Source organism: Megalopta genalis, chromosome 1 (genome assembly GCF_051020955.1).
Source record: "Megalopta genalis isolate 19385.01 chromosome 1, iyMegGena1_principal, whole genome shotgun sequence".
NCBI classification, from domain to species: domain Eukaryota; kingdom Metazoa; phylum Arthropoda; class Insecta; order Hymenoptera; family Halictidae; genus Megalopta; species Megalopta genalis.
In genome coordinates this window covers 14,232,651-14,250,798 of record NC_135013.1, presented here as the reverse complement: position 1 = coordinate 14,250,798, position 18,148 = coordinate 14,232,651, and the positions used below count along the sequence as shown (strand labels likewise).

Genomic DNA, 18,148 nt, shown 5'->3' with positions numbered 1-18,148 from the left:
ACCATGCGGCATGGTGATTCGAACGCGGACCCTCCTGCTGGGGAGGCTCTCGCTTCGCGTATTCGCAATGTAAGACGTCCTTAGCTCTCTTTTGGGGGCGGGGCGCAGGGCGATCCGACTCATTGTAGGATGATCCAACTTTGGATCATTATTCCTCATGTGAAAACGGCGAGCATCGAGATCTGCGAGGCTCCTGATTTGTGCGAGCATTGTACGCGTCGCGTCACCCTCGACACAGTGCCTTCTGCACTGACTCGCAGTTGTTTCTCACTTTGAAAGAATCACTGCCTTCTGCACTGATTCATTTTGGTCCCCGTGGATCAGAGACTTCTTCTTTGATCCACTTGATCCGCAATAGTACTTAACATATGCGAACGAGTGAGTGTGTGGGTGTGTGCTAGCTAGCTGACGAGCGTGTGTGTTAGTTTATAAGTCGTCGTTGTTAGAAAGGGAGCCATAGCGAATTCCGTCTTCGTTCTGACTCCCTTTCGGGTCTCTAAAGCAGCAACCTCCTCGCGGTGAGACTCGGGCAATCGGTATCATGCTCGGTTCAAAAATTCTTGCGAATTGCAATGAATTTCTGAGTCGAGGATGATACCGAGCAAATAGCTGCAAATTTTATATTGTAAAATAGTGTGCATTGTAAAAGTATGTGGATTTATACTTCAAGTTAGGGCTCGAAATAATGTTTGGTTCGTAAATTGTTGAAATTGGTGTTCCTCCGATCGGAGGTCCCTCAGGGGCTCGCTTGCGGGTGGGGCTCGTGGGCGAGTACGGGGGGTAGCGTCCCCGAGGTACCCGAGGCGCTTGTAGGTTGCTAGGTTTCTTAATTTATGTTTGCTGAATTTCGTTTTCTCCATATTCACAAAATTTGCACTCGTGTGCGCGTTAGTTTGGCACTCGTGTGCTGGTCAACTTGGCAGTCGTGTGCTGGTCTTAGGTTTCCTATTTCGACTTCTCACCTGTTTTGTATTCATACTAACTAGAATTCAATCTTTTCAGGTTCATTACAGATATTATCATCCGCCGTGGGATTCTCATCCGCCGTGGGATTTTCATCCGCCGAGGGATTATCATCCGTCCGAGATATGCGTATTAGTTAATAAGTGCGTGCGTCTTAGTTTAGGATCTATGTGAACTCTTGCCGTACTTTATCGAGTCTAACTTTTAATAAAGATTTCTGTTAAGAATCAGTATTATTTACTTCTTTCACGTTCGTCTAAATTTCTCTTATTTTCTCCACAATATTTAATCATTCAAAGAAATGTAGTCTCACAATAAATACAAATTTTCATCTACTTCTGAGAAATTATTACTATCGAGAAACTTCTAGTTATTATAAATGTAAAAAGAAAAAAATGGTACGGCAAGAGGTTAAGATCGCTCAGGGGCCTCCGACCCATGGGTGCGCCCGTGGGGGGCACGGGGGGTAGCGTCCCCGAGATACCCGAGTCGCTAACTTCGCATATGTCCAGTATTATTGCCTTACTTTTACTTTTTCGCGTTTCGTTTTTGACTCCGCCACAGCAGAAAGCTGTGGTGGCCTTGCTTGCACAAACTCTTGGGTAAGTCCGGACACGTCTCGTTGTTCGACGAGTGACCATGCGGCATGGTGATTCGAACGCGGACCCTCCTGCTGGGGAGGCTCTCGCTTCGCGTATTCGCAATGTAAGACGTCCTTAGCTCTCTTTTGGGGGCGGGGCGCAGGGCGATCCGACTCATTGTAGGATGATCCAACTTTGGATCATTATTCCTCATGTGAAAACGGCGAGCATCGAGATGTGCGAGGCTCCTGATTTGTGCGAGCATTGTACGCGTCGCGTCACCCTCGAGTCAGTGCCTTCTGTACTGACACGCCTTTGTTTCTTAGTTTCGAAGAATCAGAGCCTTCTGCTCTGATTCATTTCGGTCCCCGTGGATCAGAGACTTTTTCTTTGATCCACTTTGGTCCGCAATAGTACTTGGCATATGCGGATGAGTGCGTGTGTGGGAGTGCGTGATAGCTAGCTAGCGAGCGAGTGTATTAGTTTATAAGTCGTCGTTGTAAGAAAGGAAGTCATAGCGAATTCCGGCTTCGTTCTGACTCCCTTTCGGGTCTCTAAAGCAGCAACCTCCTCGCGGTGAGACCCGGGCAATCGGTATCATCCTCGGTTCAGGAAATATTGAGAATTGTAATGAATTTCTGGATCGAGGATGATACCGAGCAAATAGCTGCAAACTTTGTATTGTAACGAAGTATGTATTATAAAAGTGTGTGAATTTATATTATAAGTCAGAGTTCTGAATAATGTTTCGTTCGAAAAGTGTTGAAATTGTAATTCCTCCGTTCGGAGGTCCCTCAGGGGCTCGCTTGCGGGTGGGGCCCGCAAGTGAGTACGGGGCGTAGCGACCCCGAGGTACCCGAGGTGCTTGTAGGTTGTTAGGATTCTTAATTTAAATTTGCTAAATTTCATTTTCTCCATTTCCCCAAAAATTGCACTCGTGTGCGGGTTAGCTTGGCACTCCTGTGCTGGTCTTAGGTTTCCTATTTAAACTTGTATTCAGACTAACGTGAATTTAATGGTTTCAGGTTCATTATATAGCTTATCATCCGCCGTGGGATGCGTCTTAGTTATAATAAGTGCGTGCGTCTTAGTTTAAGATTTTTAACCTCGTGCCGTGCTTTAACGAATCTAGCTTTTGATAACGATTTCTCTGAAGAATGAATATTATTACTTTCTTTCACAGGTTCTTCAGAATTTCTCTTCTTCTCACCACAATATTTATTTGCTCAAAAATTGTAGTATCACAATAAAATAAAATTTTCTTCTCCTTCTGAGAAATAATGTCAATCGGGAAATTTCTAGTCATCATAAATTTAAAGAGAATGGTACGGCAAGGGGTTAAGTTTCCTCAGGGGCCCCCGACCCACGGGGGCGCCCGTGGGGGGCACGGGGGATCGCGTCACCAAGGTACCCGAGTCGCTAACTTCGCATATGTCGAGTATTATTGCCTTAGCTTTACTTTCCCGCGTTTCAGTTTATGAGAGAACAATTTAGATTCGAATGACAGTTTTTAATGGTACGGAAAAATCAATAAATTCTGATCATTAATCTTGCTGAACGATACACTTGGTTCACATTAATATAAAATTTAACATAAAACTAGTATAGCTTATTAATAGGAATGGAGGAAATACATTGTAGGGTAGTACAAAGAAATCAAATTCGAGAGATGTGTGTGCACAAGTTTTTACATTTTATTAAAAATCAATAGCTATAGTTCGTTTGTAGGTATAGCTTCTTGTCACTATGCTCCTATACCACGTTTGTGCCTATACCGCGTTCGCGATCTTGTATCCTGTCTGCACAGATTTAGGATACGCGAAGTTTGTGCCGTTTGTGATCTCAGACCGAATCATTTATCATTAAAAGATAAAGAAGAAATCCATGTTAGGTAAAAGACACGTGAATTTATTACGAGTTTCCCGTGATTCAACTACAGCCGCACTGCGATCCAATTCTATACCTAAACAATTTAAACGTACTATCGTAAATAACTAGGCCGTGAATCATGTAAATTCTCATTTCTGTAGTTGAATTTATGAGAACTGAAATAAGGAAAAAATTTCTATTTCTAATTAAAAGTGTTTGCAATGTAAATGCATAAAAATCAACAGTCTACATGCCATGAATCATCAATTTGAATACCCCGTCTCTAGCCACGTAACACTTCCATGTCAGAAAGTAATTTTCCCCCAGGAATGAGCAATGAAAAATATATATAGTTCTATTTTCTAAATCATAATTTATACTTTTATTCTGTCTCTATTACGTCTTTCTGTCTGTACTACAGTTCTTTGTTATAATTTCTATGCATTAGAAGGGCCTATGCCCGTTTATTAGTAAATAAATAAATAAATAAATGAATAAAATAGATAAAATAAATATTATTTAATGCTAAAAAAAATGTCATGAAGATATAAAAACAGTATTAGATTACCGTATAAAATAACAGAAAGCGAATAATATATAAATTAATAATAAACAATGTTTCATTCAACATTTCTATACTATATTTTCTATACTATATTTTCTAACTCATAATTTATACTTTTATTCTGTCTCTTTCCTGCCTTTCTGTCTGTACTACAGATCTTTGTTATAATTTCTATGCACTAGAAGGGCCTATGCCCGTTTATTAGTGAATAAATAAATAAATAAAATAGATAAATATTGTTTAATACTAATGTCATGAAAATATAAAAACGTTATTAGATTACCGTATAAAATAACAGGAAGCGAATAATATATAAAATAATAATAAACAATGTTTCATTTAACGTTTCTATAAGCGAAAGAAAAAGCGCATATAAGCGTGTTCGTGCCTGAGAGTGCAAGCCGAAATAGAGCCGGTGTCAGGGAAATAATTTGCGGCTGAATGACCGGTGGTGAGACGCGTAAAGGACGTTCATCCGGCCGGTAAAAGTGTTAACATCGAAGCAATAGGACTCGTGATTATTCTTCGCGGAGATCCTTTCTTTCCACGTCCGATCGTCCTGTCTGGCCGTACCACGACCTTCTCGGCGTCCTCTTTGGTCAATCGAGCCTTGTCAACGGTTATCGTTATCTCGCTCCCCTAGCGCGTCGACATCTCTCGACCGCGTAGACGTTCGAGATACCATTCGCATCGGTATCGGAGGTTACCTAGGGCAGAAAATTAGACGAAAGGAAGAGCCGAGAGCCACTTTCTCCGTCGTTTCCTCTACCGTGCGCGTCCCAGACGTCTCCTTTTCTGTTCCCCTTTCGCGTTTGCCTTCTGTTCCGATGGTTATCCGGACGGGCTGACAATTCCAATAGAGCCCAGGCTCGTACGCCGATGGCAACAGGCAGAAAAGAAATCTCGAGACACGGGATCGCCTGGGAAGAATCTTGCCAACCCTGTCCGTTCGCAACCGCCGAGCTACAGACCGTTCAAGTTGTCGGTAGATCGCGAATCTCTACGCGAAATCAAAATCTCCTCGAAGCTACCGAATGGAACAGAAAATACTGATGTCTCTCTAATTGACGCTCACATCGTCCATAAAAATGGACAATTCGCTGTGCTAGTCCTACGCCTATGCTACGTCGATGATAAGGATCGACGGAATCGGTCAAGCGTGCGATGCGATGCCATGAACTGTTCCAAGTTTTTTTTTCATTATTTCTGTTGTTCCTCTCATTTATTTGCCAAAGAATATTCTAAGCTAGTTTCAACTTATTCGAAGGTACAGTCATTTCTCTCGGAAATGCCAAATTTCGGGTTGCTGTGAATTTCTCTGTGTTAGGCCTACGTCGACGATAAGGATCGACGGAATCGGTCAAGCGTGCGATGCGATGCGATGCCATAAACTGTTCCAAGTTTTTTTTTCATTATTTCTGTTATTCCTCTCATTTATTTGCCAAAGAATATTCTAAGCTAGTTCCAACTTATTCGAAGGTATAGTAATTTCTCTCGGAAATGCCAAATTTCGGGTTGCTGTGAATTTCTCTGTGCTAGGCCTACGTCGACGATAAGGATCGACGGAATCGGTCAAGCGTGCGATGCGTCACGCGACGCAAATTCCCGGAAAAAAAATGGTCTGTTTGAGTGTGAGTTAGATGAGAAAAACCGCGGAGCTACAAGGTACGCGATCTTCGAATCGTGACATGTAGCCTTCGAATTGCCTGCTAATCGTGGCACGTGGCCTCCGAATTGCCTCCGAATCGTGGCAAAAAATTAGAAATAAAAAGTTATGTCATCAATTTTATTCTAGCATTACTGTGTATAGTAAATTCTCTCTAATTGACGCTCAGATTGCGCACAAAAACGAGCAATTTGAGAAAATGAGATACGATTATTCGAGTCTTGCGGTTCGTTTTCATAGTTACGAATTGTCAAGAACTATAAAAACGAGCTGCAAGACTCGAATAATCGTATCTTCTCTTCCCAAAATTGTCCATTTCTGTGCGCAATCTGAGCGTCAGTTAGGGAGGCATTACTGTATTAGGTTGAAAAAAATACGATTGCTAATCGTAGCTGGCCAAAATACACGATTTTTCAAATATTCCGCAAGATGACAAATTTTAGTTAATTGAACTATCGGAACATGTGAGCAACAGTGTACCAGAATTGTTGCAACGTTCTTCTGCATTATATCTATTTTCATTTTCTTCCACACGTTTTTTAATAATTATGTAGCCTTCATACGATGGAAATGATAATGAATTTTGTTTTTTTTAATGATTTTTAAAAGTTTCTCCTCTTCCCAAATTGTCCATTTTTGTGCGCAATCTGAGCGTCATTTAGGGAGACATTACTGTATTTTGCACGCTAACTGGAACACACGCGTCGTTCGAGTCTTCTACGAGTTCGCTAAAAAGTGCGTTTTTTTTTCGAATACAACTTTCGCGCTTCCCCTTTAAGCTTCCCCTTACGCTTCCCCTTTATAGCCGTTTTTCTTCGAACTTTCCGCGATCTTCTTTCCGGTTGGTTTATCGAGTTTCGAGTGAAACGCGCGCGCCAAAATGTGCAGCATTAATTCGCAGAGATTTATGTTGTGCTGGGTCGTCTTGTACGTTATCTGTACCGCTTTTACCACGACTCGCGTAAAATTCAGAATCCACTCGTTTCCGATCGATAAAACGGCCAAGGACGCGATATAATTTTCTGTATATGTATTTAGGGGACTGAAATCCGGACGAGTTATGCGAGCGGGTAGTTCCTGGTAGTCCACGCAATTTACAAGCCTCAATCGAAATAGAGTGGGCTTCCTCTTTGAACCGTAGGCACCCCGAAGTTCCTGCGCCCGTCGACGAGAGCTCTGCATTAACGTAATTACTCTAAAAAATCGAGTAATCGTTACTTTCGATCTAATTAAGATTTATCGTCTCGATAACGGCGGGGACAGCACACGGTAATTTAATTACGATTATCGGTCCCCATGATAAAACTCGAAACCCTTGGCCATAAAATACATTGGAACGATGTGTGAGCGTGCACGCGCGCGCGCGCAAGCGAGCGAGCGTCGTTCACTCGCGTCTAATGGCACCGGTAACGCGGTGACTGTGCGAGGAGGGGGGGGGGACGTGTGGGGTCGAAAAACGCGGGTGTTGACTTTGTCATCGAGCTCATTAATTCTGTAACGTTCGCTCGGGGGAGTACCGATGTTGTCCGTATCCGTCCCCTTTCTTCCAGCTTTTCCCGAACCTCTCCCCCCTCCCCCCCCCGCCGCCGTTTAAAACGCCGGTCGCAGGGGTCGCGCGCCTGGAAACGTAATCGAATTTTAATGCGTTTTATTATCGAGCCAACTCTATATCATCCTGACTTCGTTTTAACGAACCCGACGCACACCGTCGACTGTTTGCTCGGACTGATAGAGAGAACCGCCGCCCGTTTCTACCCACGCGTTTTCTTTGAAAACCGAATCAACACGAGCGGAGTACCAAAGCCTGCCGCCCGCCGCGCCGTTCTGAGCTCACTTTATTTTCCGACGCATCGTTTATTCATTTCGAAAATTCTATCGCGTGCTCTCTTATTAAGCAACCAGCCCGCCCGTGTACAAGACAATATTACTTCGTCGGGGGGAAAAAAGCCCGTGCCGCGAGACTGGAAAACATCGTCGACGTTCATTTACCAGGGAAAAGTTGTACATCGACCAATTATTAGTCTTTACGAAATCACGATTAGCAGCGTAGACGTTTTTAGTACCAGGCAATTTTTAATCTCCCGATAAGAGTGTTTGCTGTTTTTATAATATGAGGAGAATAAGATCGTGTTCTTAAGGCGAAATCTAACGGACACTAAAACCGAATGACCGTTCTAATGATTCGTTTTATAAGAATGACGTAACCTAATTTATTCAGACTTTTATCGTAACATATGCGTCGAATGACCGTTCGAATGATTCGTTTTATAAGAATGACGTAACCTAATTTATTTAGACTTTTATCGTGACATATGCTTCGATTGAAAAATCTATCCGATTATTTCCAGCAGAAATGTTTTCGTAATTTCAACAATTTTAAAAGCAACGAAACCGGCTGTACAGGGTGTTCCAAAATTATGGTATTTCCGGGAAACAAGGGGTTCCTGAGATCATTAGAAGCAACTTTTTCCTTTATAAAAATGTTCTCCGAGGCGTCGTTAACGAATTATTGACGAAAAACACTGACCAATGAGGGTCGAGTTCGCTCGGCGCTAAGCGGCCAAGCCATGAAGCGGTACTGGGCTTCGCGCGCTCGTTGATTTGGCCGCCGCGCGCCTGCCGCTGGCGCCGTTGGCTCGGCCGCCTCGCGCCAACTCAGCTGGGATTCGACCGCCTCGACCGCTGGCGCCGTTGGCTCGGTCGCCTCGCGCCAGCTGAGCTCGCCTCTCATTGGTAACTGTTTTTCATTAATAACTAGCTAACGGTACCTCGGAGAAAATTTTTGTAAAGGAAAAAGTTGCTTCAAATGACTTCAGGAATCTCTAATTTCCCGGAAGTACCATAATTTTGGGACACCCTGTACTATTTCTCGTTCAATTATTTTTCGTTACATCCGCCCTATTTCTATCAAGATATTCACGGAACAATATAATCAAACGCATTGCGGTAAAGCTTGTTTTTCCTTAGCGAAAATGCGATCCGCGGCTTCGTTTACGAGTTATCGACGAAAAACAGCGACCAATAAGACGCGTGCTCTCCTGGCGCAACGCGGCCGAGCCAATGAGCCGAACAGGACTCCGACCGCTCGTTGGCTGGGCCGCGTCGCGCCGGCCGAGCTCGCCTCTTATTGGTTACTGCTTTTTCGTCAATAACTCGTAAACAGAGCCGCGAATTGCATTTTCGCTAAGGAAAAAGTTGTTTCAAATCACCTCAGCAATCCCTTATTTCCCGGAAATACTATAATTTTGGGACACCTTGTATATTGACCGGTGTGCTATACTTCAGCGTTAAACATTGCTAATTCTAATTAGACTCTAGCACTATTCCTACCGGGACCGGTCAAATGACCGTTTTTAAATTTTCAATTGGAATTTCTTACATTCAACGTAAGTGAATCGCCTTTAAACTTTACGACTTTTCCTCATATATATGTATGATACATTTTTCAATATTCACTTATTTTTTTATTGTTTATTTTCTGAGAAATATTTGTAGTCTGTCTTACCTACCACGACCGGTCATTTGACCGGTAGTACGATTTATACACTTTTGTAATAGTTTCTCTCTAAGACTCAATTCCAAAACTATAAAGTCGTTAGAAACAAAACATAATGTAGTTGTGGCACGATTTTATCCGAGAAGTGCCTTCCAGAAAATGGTTTACGGCACTTACAAGTGTTTACAGTTCTCGCTCGACTATCGGGTTAGCGGTGTTTATTTGCTTGATTGATATCCGATACGGTCCAGATCCTCGAATATTCTTACGCCATCTTATCTACTATGACGTAAAATAAATAAACTTATGACTGAAGGAAATGTATAGACGTCTTCTCACGAATTCAAATCAGTATAGTCTTGCGACACGAACAGAGTGCATCGAAACGTGAAAATCACAAAGAGCATACTTGGCAGTCTTTTATTATTATTTTGTAATATTCTATGTCATAGTACGTGTTATAAGTGCAATTTTCAAAATAGTGAACAAGACTAACAATACGTCGCAGTAAGTTTCACATTTTATCTTTTATTCATTTTTTTATCTATTTTGATTTACATTTTCATATTTTAGTTTTTATTTTCTCCGTTGAATATTTACCCCAAAATGTCAAGACGTTTGAGGAGTGCGAATGTATTATTAGAGAGAATAAATGATATCGATGCAGAATGTTCTGGCGATGATCAGGAAATTCTGGATATGGAAAACGACAATACGGAAAATTATGATCCATTTGAAACCGACTCGAACACCGATGAGAACGAAGAGAATATTTCGAACGTACGTAGACGACGAAAGAGAAGGAGATTTTTAGTTAGTTCCGATAGTGAGAATGAGGAAGAGGCAAGCGAAATTGCGGTGGACGGAACTGTTTGGCAGGAAGTAAAAATAGGGTCTAATCCTGGAAGAGCACCTGATCATAATATTTTTAGGGAAACATCAGGTCCGACTGGGTACAGTAAACGTAATATTATGAAAGGCGAAGTTAGGACGGCATTTTCTGTGATAATTGATAAGAATATAATCGAACTTATAAGAAAGTGCACAAAGGCAGAGGCATTTAGAGTGTTGGGATATAAATGGGAACTGTCTACTGCAAAGTTATATGCATTTTTTGCAATTCTGTATGCACGCGGCGCATATGAGGCTAAGAATATAGATATAGCACTTCTGTGGAATAAAAAGTGGGGCCCGCCTTTTTTCTCAAATACTATGAGTAGACATGACTTTACGGAGATTATGAGATTTATTCGATTTGACGACAGAAATCAACGAAGCCAACGGTTACAAACTGATAAATTCGCTATGATTTCCGAAGTTTGGTACAAGTTTATTTACAACAGTCAAAATTGTTATAAACCAGGACCATACATTACTATTGACGAACAATTGTTTCCAACGAAAGCAAGGTGTAGATTCACTCAATACATGCCCAATAAACCGGACAAATTTGGTATAAAATTTTGGTTAGCATCCGATGTACGCAGCAAATATATAATAAACGGCTTTCCATATTTGGGAAAAGATGAAAGTAGAGAACCCTCAGTTCCTCTTGGAGAGTTTGTCACTATGAAATTAGCAGAACCGTATGTAGGATGTGGAAGAAATATAACCACAGACAACTTTTTTACAAGCCTACCTTTAGCAACAAAACTTTTAGCAAAAAAAACTACGATTGTTGGAACAATTAGAGCAAATAGGAAAGAGCTACCAAAACTAGCAAAACTGAAAAACGACGACATGGCACTTTTCTCAAGCAAACTCTATCGCTCAAATAATTGTATGTTGACAATTTACAAAGCCAAACCAAGAAAGAAAGTTTTAATTCTCAGTTCAATGCACAACTCCGTACAAGTTGAAGAAAACGACACCCGAACACCGGAGACAATTCAATTGTATAATAGCACCAAATTTGGCGTAGATGTGACCGATCAAATGGCCAGAAATTATTCGGTAAAATCTAAATCTCGGAGATGGCCTTTGCAAGTATTTTTTAATATCTTGGATTTAGCCGGGATAAATGCATGGGTGTTATATAAAGAAACTGCGGGAGGAGAAATTACAAGACAGGAATTTCTATTCCAATTGGCAGAAGAACTTGCCATCGAATATCAACGAGAGCTCGGCAAAGAAAATCAACCAATACCCATCGCAAGTACAAGTACAGGTTCCCGTGAACGGAAAACATGTCAGATAAGGTATTGTAAAGATAATAAGACGAACAAAATCTGTCTAAAATGTAAAAAGTACGTATGCGGAAAATGTACAGTTGAGAAGCCCATTTGTAAAAAATGCGACGAAAAAGAATGAAATGTAGATTATGTACTCTTGAATAAAAGAAAATATATTTTTAAACTGGTAAACTGGCTATTGGTCTGCATTCAATATTGAAAATATAAGTTGTGAAAGACCGGTCATTTGACCGGTCGCGGTAGGAATAGGTATACGTGAAGTGTCGGTAGGAATAGTGCTAGAATTCGTTGAATACCCGAATACAGTTGATTGCCTTTGTGACCAGTTCTAGTAACGGGCTCGCTAAGGCGGTACCGTAATTACTCTCGGCGTCGGAGCAAAAATGAATTTATAAGTCTCGCGGTATAATTTCGCCAGCCAAATATGGCTGTACGTTAGACGCGAGAGCGCAACGCAATTTAGCTGGCCGAAGACTGTCCCGGAATAAAAATGTCTAATGCATTTTCAAGTGGGGAAAATGGAGTTTCGCAGCCGATGATAATTTTCCAGTGTCGCAAGATTTTCTCGATCGGTCCCGGCTCCGTGTTGGATTCCATCGGCCGCGGCGCGGCGCGGCGGCGGAAAAAGTATCGGCGAGGAACGCGGGTTTACACAGGCTCGCCTCGAATATGCCATCGTTGATAGTCGGTATCGATACGTCGAAAGTACCGGCGGCGAGATCGAAGATCAGAACGTTCCTTTCACCGCGTCCCTTTTTGTCGAGGCCGTATGCAATAGCCGCGGCAAGTCGGCTCGTTAATGATCCTCAGGACATTCAAGCCGAGCCGGAGATAGTACCGGCGTCCTTGGTTGCCTGACGCTGGGACTCGTTCAAGTAGTGCGCCGGTACCGTAATCACGCTCCTGATGTTCTTCCCCCAAATAGGCTTCCGCAGTTTCCTTCATTTTCGTCGGTACCACCGAGAGAAAGAGAGGGAGAGAGAGAGAGAGAGAGAGAGAGAGAGAGAGAGAGAGAGAGTGCGTGAGAGAGAGAGCGAAAGCGAGAGAGAGTGCGCGAGAGAGAGAGCGAGAGAGTGCGAGAGATCGAAAGAGAGAGAGAGAGGGAGAGAACGCGAGAGATCGAGAGAGAGAGAGCGAGAGAGCGAGAGAGTGAGTGAGCGGGAGAGTGAGAGCGAGAGAGAGAGGGACCGAGAGAGAGAGAGCGAGAGATCGAGAAATCGAGAAATCGAGAGAGAGAGAGAGAGAGAGAGAGCGAGAGAAAGAGCGAGAGAGAGAGAGCAAGAAAGAGAGCGAGAGAAAGAGCGAGAGAGAGAGAGAGAGAGCGAGAGAGCGAGAAGGAGCGGATCTCCACCGGGAAAGTACGATTTTCGCCTCGGTCTGAAAAGAGTAATACGCGTCGGATAATTGACTGACAATGAGAACGCGATGCTCCGCCGGCTGACAATTAATTCCTTTCTTCCCTGCTCGCTGACTAACGCGCGGCAAAAAATGGCCTGGAAAATCGAAAAGAATTTTCGTCCGGCGGAACCTCGTTTCAATGGTTCTGATCGTTTAGTTTAGTTTCGTTTTTCGACGCGGATTACACTTGAGAAGCTGATTCGCGAAGTCGCCTTTTCCCGCAGCGACGACGATTCCGACCGGAAAACGATGGCGTTGACAGCCAGCCCGAGCGAAAGACTATGCTCAGAAATAGCATCAATGAAATTCCGCGTGAAAGTGTCAGCCGTCCGCGTCGAGGAAACATCGATCTGGTTGGTCAACGAACCGATTCTGCACCGGACACACACGAGTTTTCGGGTTTCCTTCATCATTAACAACGATGAACGGCCAATGTTTCATGTCAGCCTCGACTGATGGATCATCGTAGCGTCTGCCAATCAGCCTCTTCGCATCTGTCGGACCGATTTCATTTTAGGCTTCCTTGGCCGTCGATTCGAATCGATATCGGTATGCTGGCACACGATCACGTAATTGCCCGCGAACGGGGCTCGGGCCTGATCGAGCGGGTCTAAAGGGAGGAAAGAATCTCTCTCTCTCTCTTTTCCACTCTCTATCTCTGTCTTCTCCTCCCTCCCTCCCTCTCTTTCTTTTCCTCTCTCTATCTCTGTCTTCTCCTCCCTCCCTCCCTCTCTCTCTCTTTTTCCTCTCTCTATCTCTGTCTTCTCCTCCCTCCCTCTCTCTCTCTCTCTTTTTTTCCTTCTCTCTATCTCTGTCTTCTCCTCCCTCCCTCACTCTCTCTCTCTTTTCCACTCTCTATCTCTGTCTTCTTCTCCCTCCCTCCCTCCCTCCCTCCCTCCCTCCCCCCCTCTCTCTCTCTCTCTCTTTGCTGTGCTGTTAACGTCGCGAAACGACCAGCGAGCGTATTCCGGCCTCGTCCGCGGACAACTGCAGATTCCGAAGCGGTAAGTCGATTTGGCAGCGGCGAAACGAGAGCATTCTCGACTTTACAGCGGCTTCCGGTCGCGTTTCTTTCGCGGACGGGCAACTACCCGACGCCGGAAGCCAGGCCAGAACAGCCCCGGAAACGCCGTTGATTCTTGTAATCCCGGCTACCCTGCCAAATCGCCGGACTTCGCCGCGAATTATCGAAAATTCAATTCTAGAACGTTTCTATTTCGCGGTCGGACCGCCCTCGACGACGCAACGCCTCGCGATCTCGGGCTCGTTCGAAACGACGCGAGTCCACCAGCAGATTTTGCAACATCTTGTCCCCTGCGAACCAGCGTCGTTTATGTCCGGGCTTTTAGAACGATGCTCTTCGCGGTCGATCGTGGAGAAACGTGAAGATATAGGAAATGTGTAAATTGTACGTAACGGTTGATGGTGAAATTCAGGGATATCGGGCACGGTGTGATTGAGAAGAACACATTTTCATTGCGAAGAAAAATGGATACAAATAAACGGTTAATATCGTGCCTTACGAAGACATTTTTCAGGAACATCGACTTTGTTCCGAAACGGAAGGAATTGAATTTTTCATAGGAGACCGTATCATAGATCTCGAAACATTCCGCACGAAAGTGTTTTGTCGCAGGGGTTACTGCGACGGTTTATATAAAATAATCCGAGAGAGTTTTTTTGGTTTTATATAACGAGAACTTTAATATAACTTGTAACAAAAAGGCGATGGGGGGTACAGTGTGTAAAAGGTAAAGGTAAGCGAGTGACGGATGAGACAGAAATATGAACACGTTGAGAGTCGGAGGAAAACTAGCTAACTAACGTCTCCCGGTCGAGAGGTCCTCGTATTTATTGGGGAGAGCGTATTGAAATTGGTAAGGGAAAGTCCTTGGGAAGGGCGAAGGCCTTTCCCGAAGATTTTCCGACCGGGGTGATCCGGGACCTAAGGTCCGAAGCTGTGTCCCAACGAAAACCCGAAAAAGGCATCTGCACACTCCGCTTTTGGAGGACGTGGCTTTTTATGTCTGGTCCGCCACAGTGTCATACAGAAAGTTAAAAGATCGTGAATCATAAGGGACTTGCCAAATGAAACCCTTTCGCGTAAGAAAGAATTTATTGCACGTCAATTTCTTGATAGAGTCTTCGTGACAATTTTCCAAAATAGTCGTCGAAATTGTATCAGAAATATTTGAACAGTTCCCATCAAAATTCTTGTGAATTTCAGCGGTTCAACACTTTGCACTCGAGTGGCGACTCTGAGGCACCACTGAAATTGTTATATCACGTTCCAAGATAACTTTCATATTATCAAAGTTTAGATTTAAGAAATCTAAATTAAAAGTGTAATTGTTACATGAGTCACAAAACTCAATTTCACATGCATAAAGTGCACTTTGTTATGCAAAATAATAATTCCGACTATAATGATAGGCTGAGTATAAATATTAAAATGGCTTCGAGTGCAAAGGATTAATAACAAATAAAACCTTTCTGTATATTTTCTATGGATTTCAATAATTTTCTATGGATTCGTTTTACTTGCATACTGCGTGGCAGAGCTCCAACACAGTTTTTTTTTATCGTGTCCCACATTTTCGAACATTCTGTACGAAGATCGACAGTCTTCTCTAAAAATTTTACTCGAGCAGGTTTAGACAACAGTTGAATACAGTAATGTCTCCCTAATTGTCGCCTAAATTGTGCACAAAAATGGACAATTTGGGAAGAGGAGATACAATTGTTCGAGTCTTTCGGCTCGTTTTTATAATCGTTGATAATCGGCAGGCGCGCGGCCGCCAAATCAACGAGCTCACAAAGCCCAGTACCGCTTCATTGGCTCGGCCGCCTAGCGCCGAGCGAACTCGTCCCTCATTGGTCAGTGTTTTTCGTCAATAATTCGTTAACGACGCCTCGGAGAAAATTTTTTTAAAGGGAAAAGTTGCTTCGAATGACCTCAGGAACCCCTTGTTTCCCGGAAATACCATAATTTTGGGACACCCCGTATAGCCGGTTTCGTTGCTTTTAAATTTGTTGAAAGTACGAAGACACTTCTGCTGGAAATAGTCGGATAGATTTTTCAATCGAAGCATATGTTACGATAAAAGTCTGAATAAATTAGGTTACGACATTCTTATAAAACGAATCATTAGAACGGTCATTCGGTTTTAGTGTCCGTTAGATTTCGCCTTAACGCTTTATCGACCGCTAGCCTATTTATCGGCTTTTCGATTGCCAATGTTTATCGATCGCTAGCCTATTAATCGGCTTTTCGATTGCCAATGCTTATCGACCGATAGCCTATTAATCGACTTTTAGCTATCGACGGTTTTCGCTTCTTTACTGTTTTGTTAGTAGCTGACCTCCTGTATGCTGACCTCCCCATATCCTTATGAATTATAATTATAATAATTATATTATTATTTATTATTATTTTTAAAGGAATAAGCACAACACAATGAATAGCGAAAATTTAGCCGGTACTGGGAGCAAATGCGCGCGCGACTAAGCCAGTCCTTACTGAGTGGCAGCCTCAACCACGACCGGACGATAAAGTGTTAAGAACACGATCTTATTCTCCTCATATTATAAAAACAGCAAACACTCTTATCGGGAGGTTAAAAATTGCCTGGTACTAAAAACGTCTACGCTGCTAATCGTGATTTCGTGAAAACTAATAATTGGTCGATGTACAACTTTTTCCTAGTAAACGAACGTCGACGATGTTTTCCAATCTCGCGGGCCGGGCTGCCAATGAGCGGAACTGGGCTACGAGCGCTCTTTGCCTCGGCTGCCTTGCGCCGAGCTCTCATTGGTCACTATTTTTTGTTAATAACTCGTAAACGAAGCCGCGAATTGCATTTTTGCTAAGGAAAAGGTTACTTCAGATGACCTCAGGAACCCCTCCCATTTCACGGAAATGTCGTTTCCGACGTTTGTGCGGAGTTATCTTGGCAACAGTTTCGCAAATAAACAGAAAAGCTTTCGCGAAAGAAGAATTTTCCAATTGTTGTTGGAAATGGGAAGAAGTTATTTGTACGTTTTGTCTCGTGAGGAAAGATTAATACACAGCAGAAGAGCTTTTTGCGAGGGAAGTGGTGTATCGCTAATTATTCGACAGCAGGAGAGGGATTGGGGGGGGGGGGGGGAGGAAGCAAAGCGATTATAGCGCGTCGGAATTAATTCAACGACGTGTCTTCTTATCGGAGCCGGAAGCGGAGCGTCCGTACATACGGTGGAGATCCGCCCCAACGTGGTCCACCGTCGTCGAGACGGAGATCTTAACGAGCCTGTGTCCGATAAATTCCGCTCGTAGGGGTACTAGCATGTGGCGCGGAACGTGGCGCGTTAATTTACTCATCCTCCGTCGAACTCGAAAAAAATACGGTTACCTATATAACTCCGATATATTTAGTCTCTCGCAATATTAAAAAAAAAACAAAAAAACAAATGCAACAGGGAGATTAATCGGTAAATTCGTGATCTCTTTTACGCGAAAAAAGAAAAAATGATAAAAATTGTGCGAGCTCGGGCATCCGATTTTTCGCTATGTTTGCAAATAATAAAACGATATGCAGAGCGTGCTGCTTTTTTTTATATTTATCGCAACCCGTACTGTGTACGGTGAAAAACGTGTCAAATTGACACGAGGGACGGACGGGAGTTAACAATACACAATTCGCGACTGCTGTGCGCGCGTTCGATATTATTCGTTCGATCGATACTTCATAACTGAAATGTACGTTCGTTTCACGATGGGACCGTTCGTTCGTCTCGTACATTTTTATCCGCGACTGAAACCTGAAAATCTTGCAAAAATTACAATCGCGACGGTAACCGCGTTATCTCGTGAACGAAAACTGTCTTCCGACGTTGCTAATGATCATCGGGGAAACAATCCGGATTCTTCTTCGTTCTTTATTCAATGTTCCCGGGGTGGCGTGTCGAATCGTCGAACAATGCGAAAGTTTCGAATGAATTTTCTTCGGCGATGGAGCCCCGGCGAAGGGAAGCTCGCGTTGCGCGTGCGCCCGTCCGAGGGTTGTGAAACTACAGTTAGCCGCAATTCCGGAGCACATCGCGCGACAAGTATTTCTAGAAAGGATCGGTATCCATCTCCGGGAATCCAATTAGACAACTTTTTCGCAAGATTCTGCGGAACCGGACGAGGGGCCGAGGAAATAGCTGGCATAAAACCGAGGAAAACATTGCGAGGGGTGCGTGCTTGCCAACGCGGGTTCCACCGAAAATAAGGGTTCGCAGAATGGTATACAGTGTCTGGAAAAAGTATCGGCGCAGAACTATCTTTTTCCTCAACATTTTTGATGCTTTATGCATGTTAAGGCTCGCGTGGCGATTTTGACCCCGAGTATTTAAATCGTTTACTTAATTATTCGGTTTTTGGCGATTAAATCAAAC

General features: G+C 43.3%; 1 long non-coding RNA gene across 1 annotated transcript; it reads left to right on the top strand.

Moving 5' to 3' along the window:
• Positions 1 to 9,322: 9,322 nt before the first annotated feature.
• Positions 9,323 to 11,503, top strand: LOC143259421 (uncharacterized). Its single transcript, XR_013033278.1, has 2 exons — positions 9,323 to 9,647; positions 9,714 to 11,503. It is a non-coding gene; the product is annotated as an uncharacterized LOC143259421 (long non-coding RNA).
• The last annotated feature ends 6,645 nt before the right edge of the window (positions 11,504 to 18,148 follow it).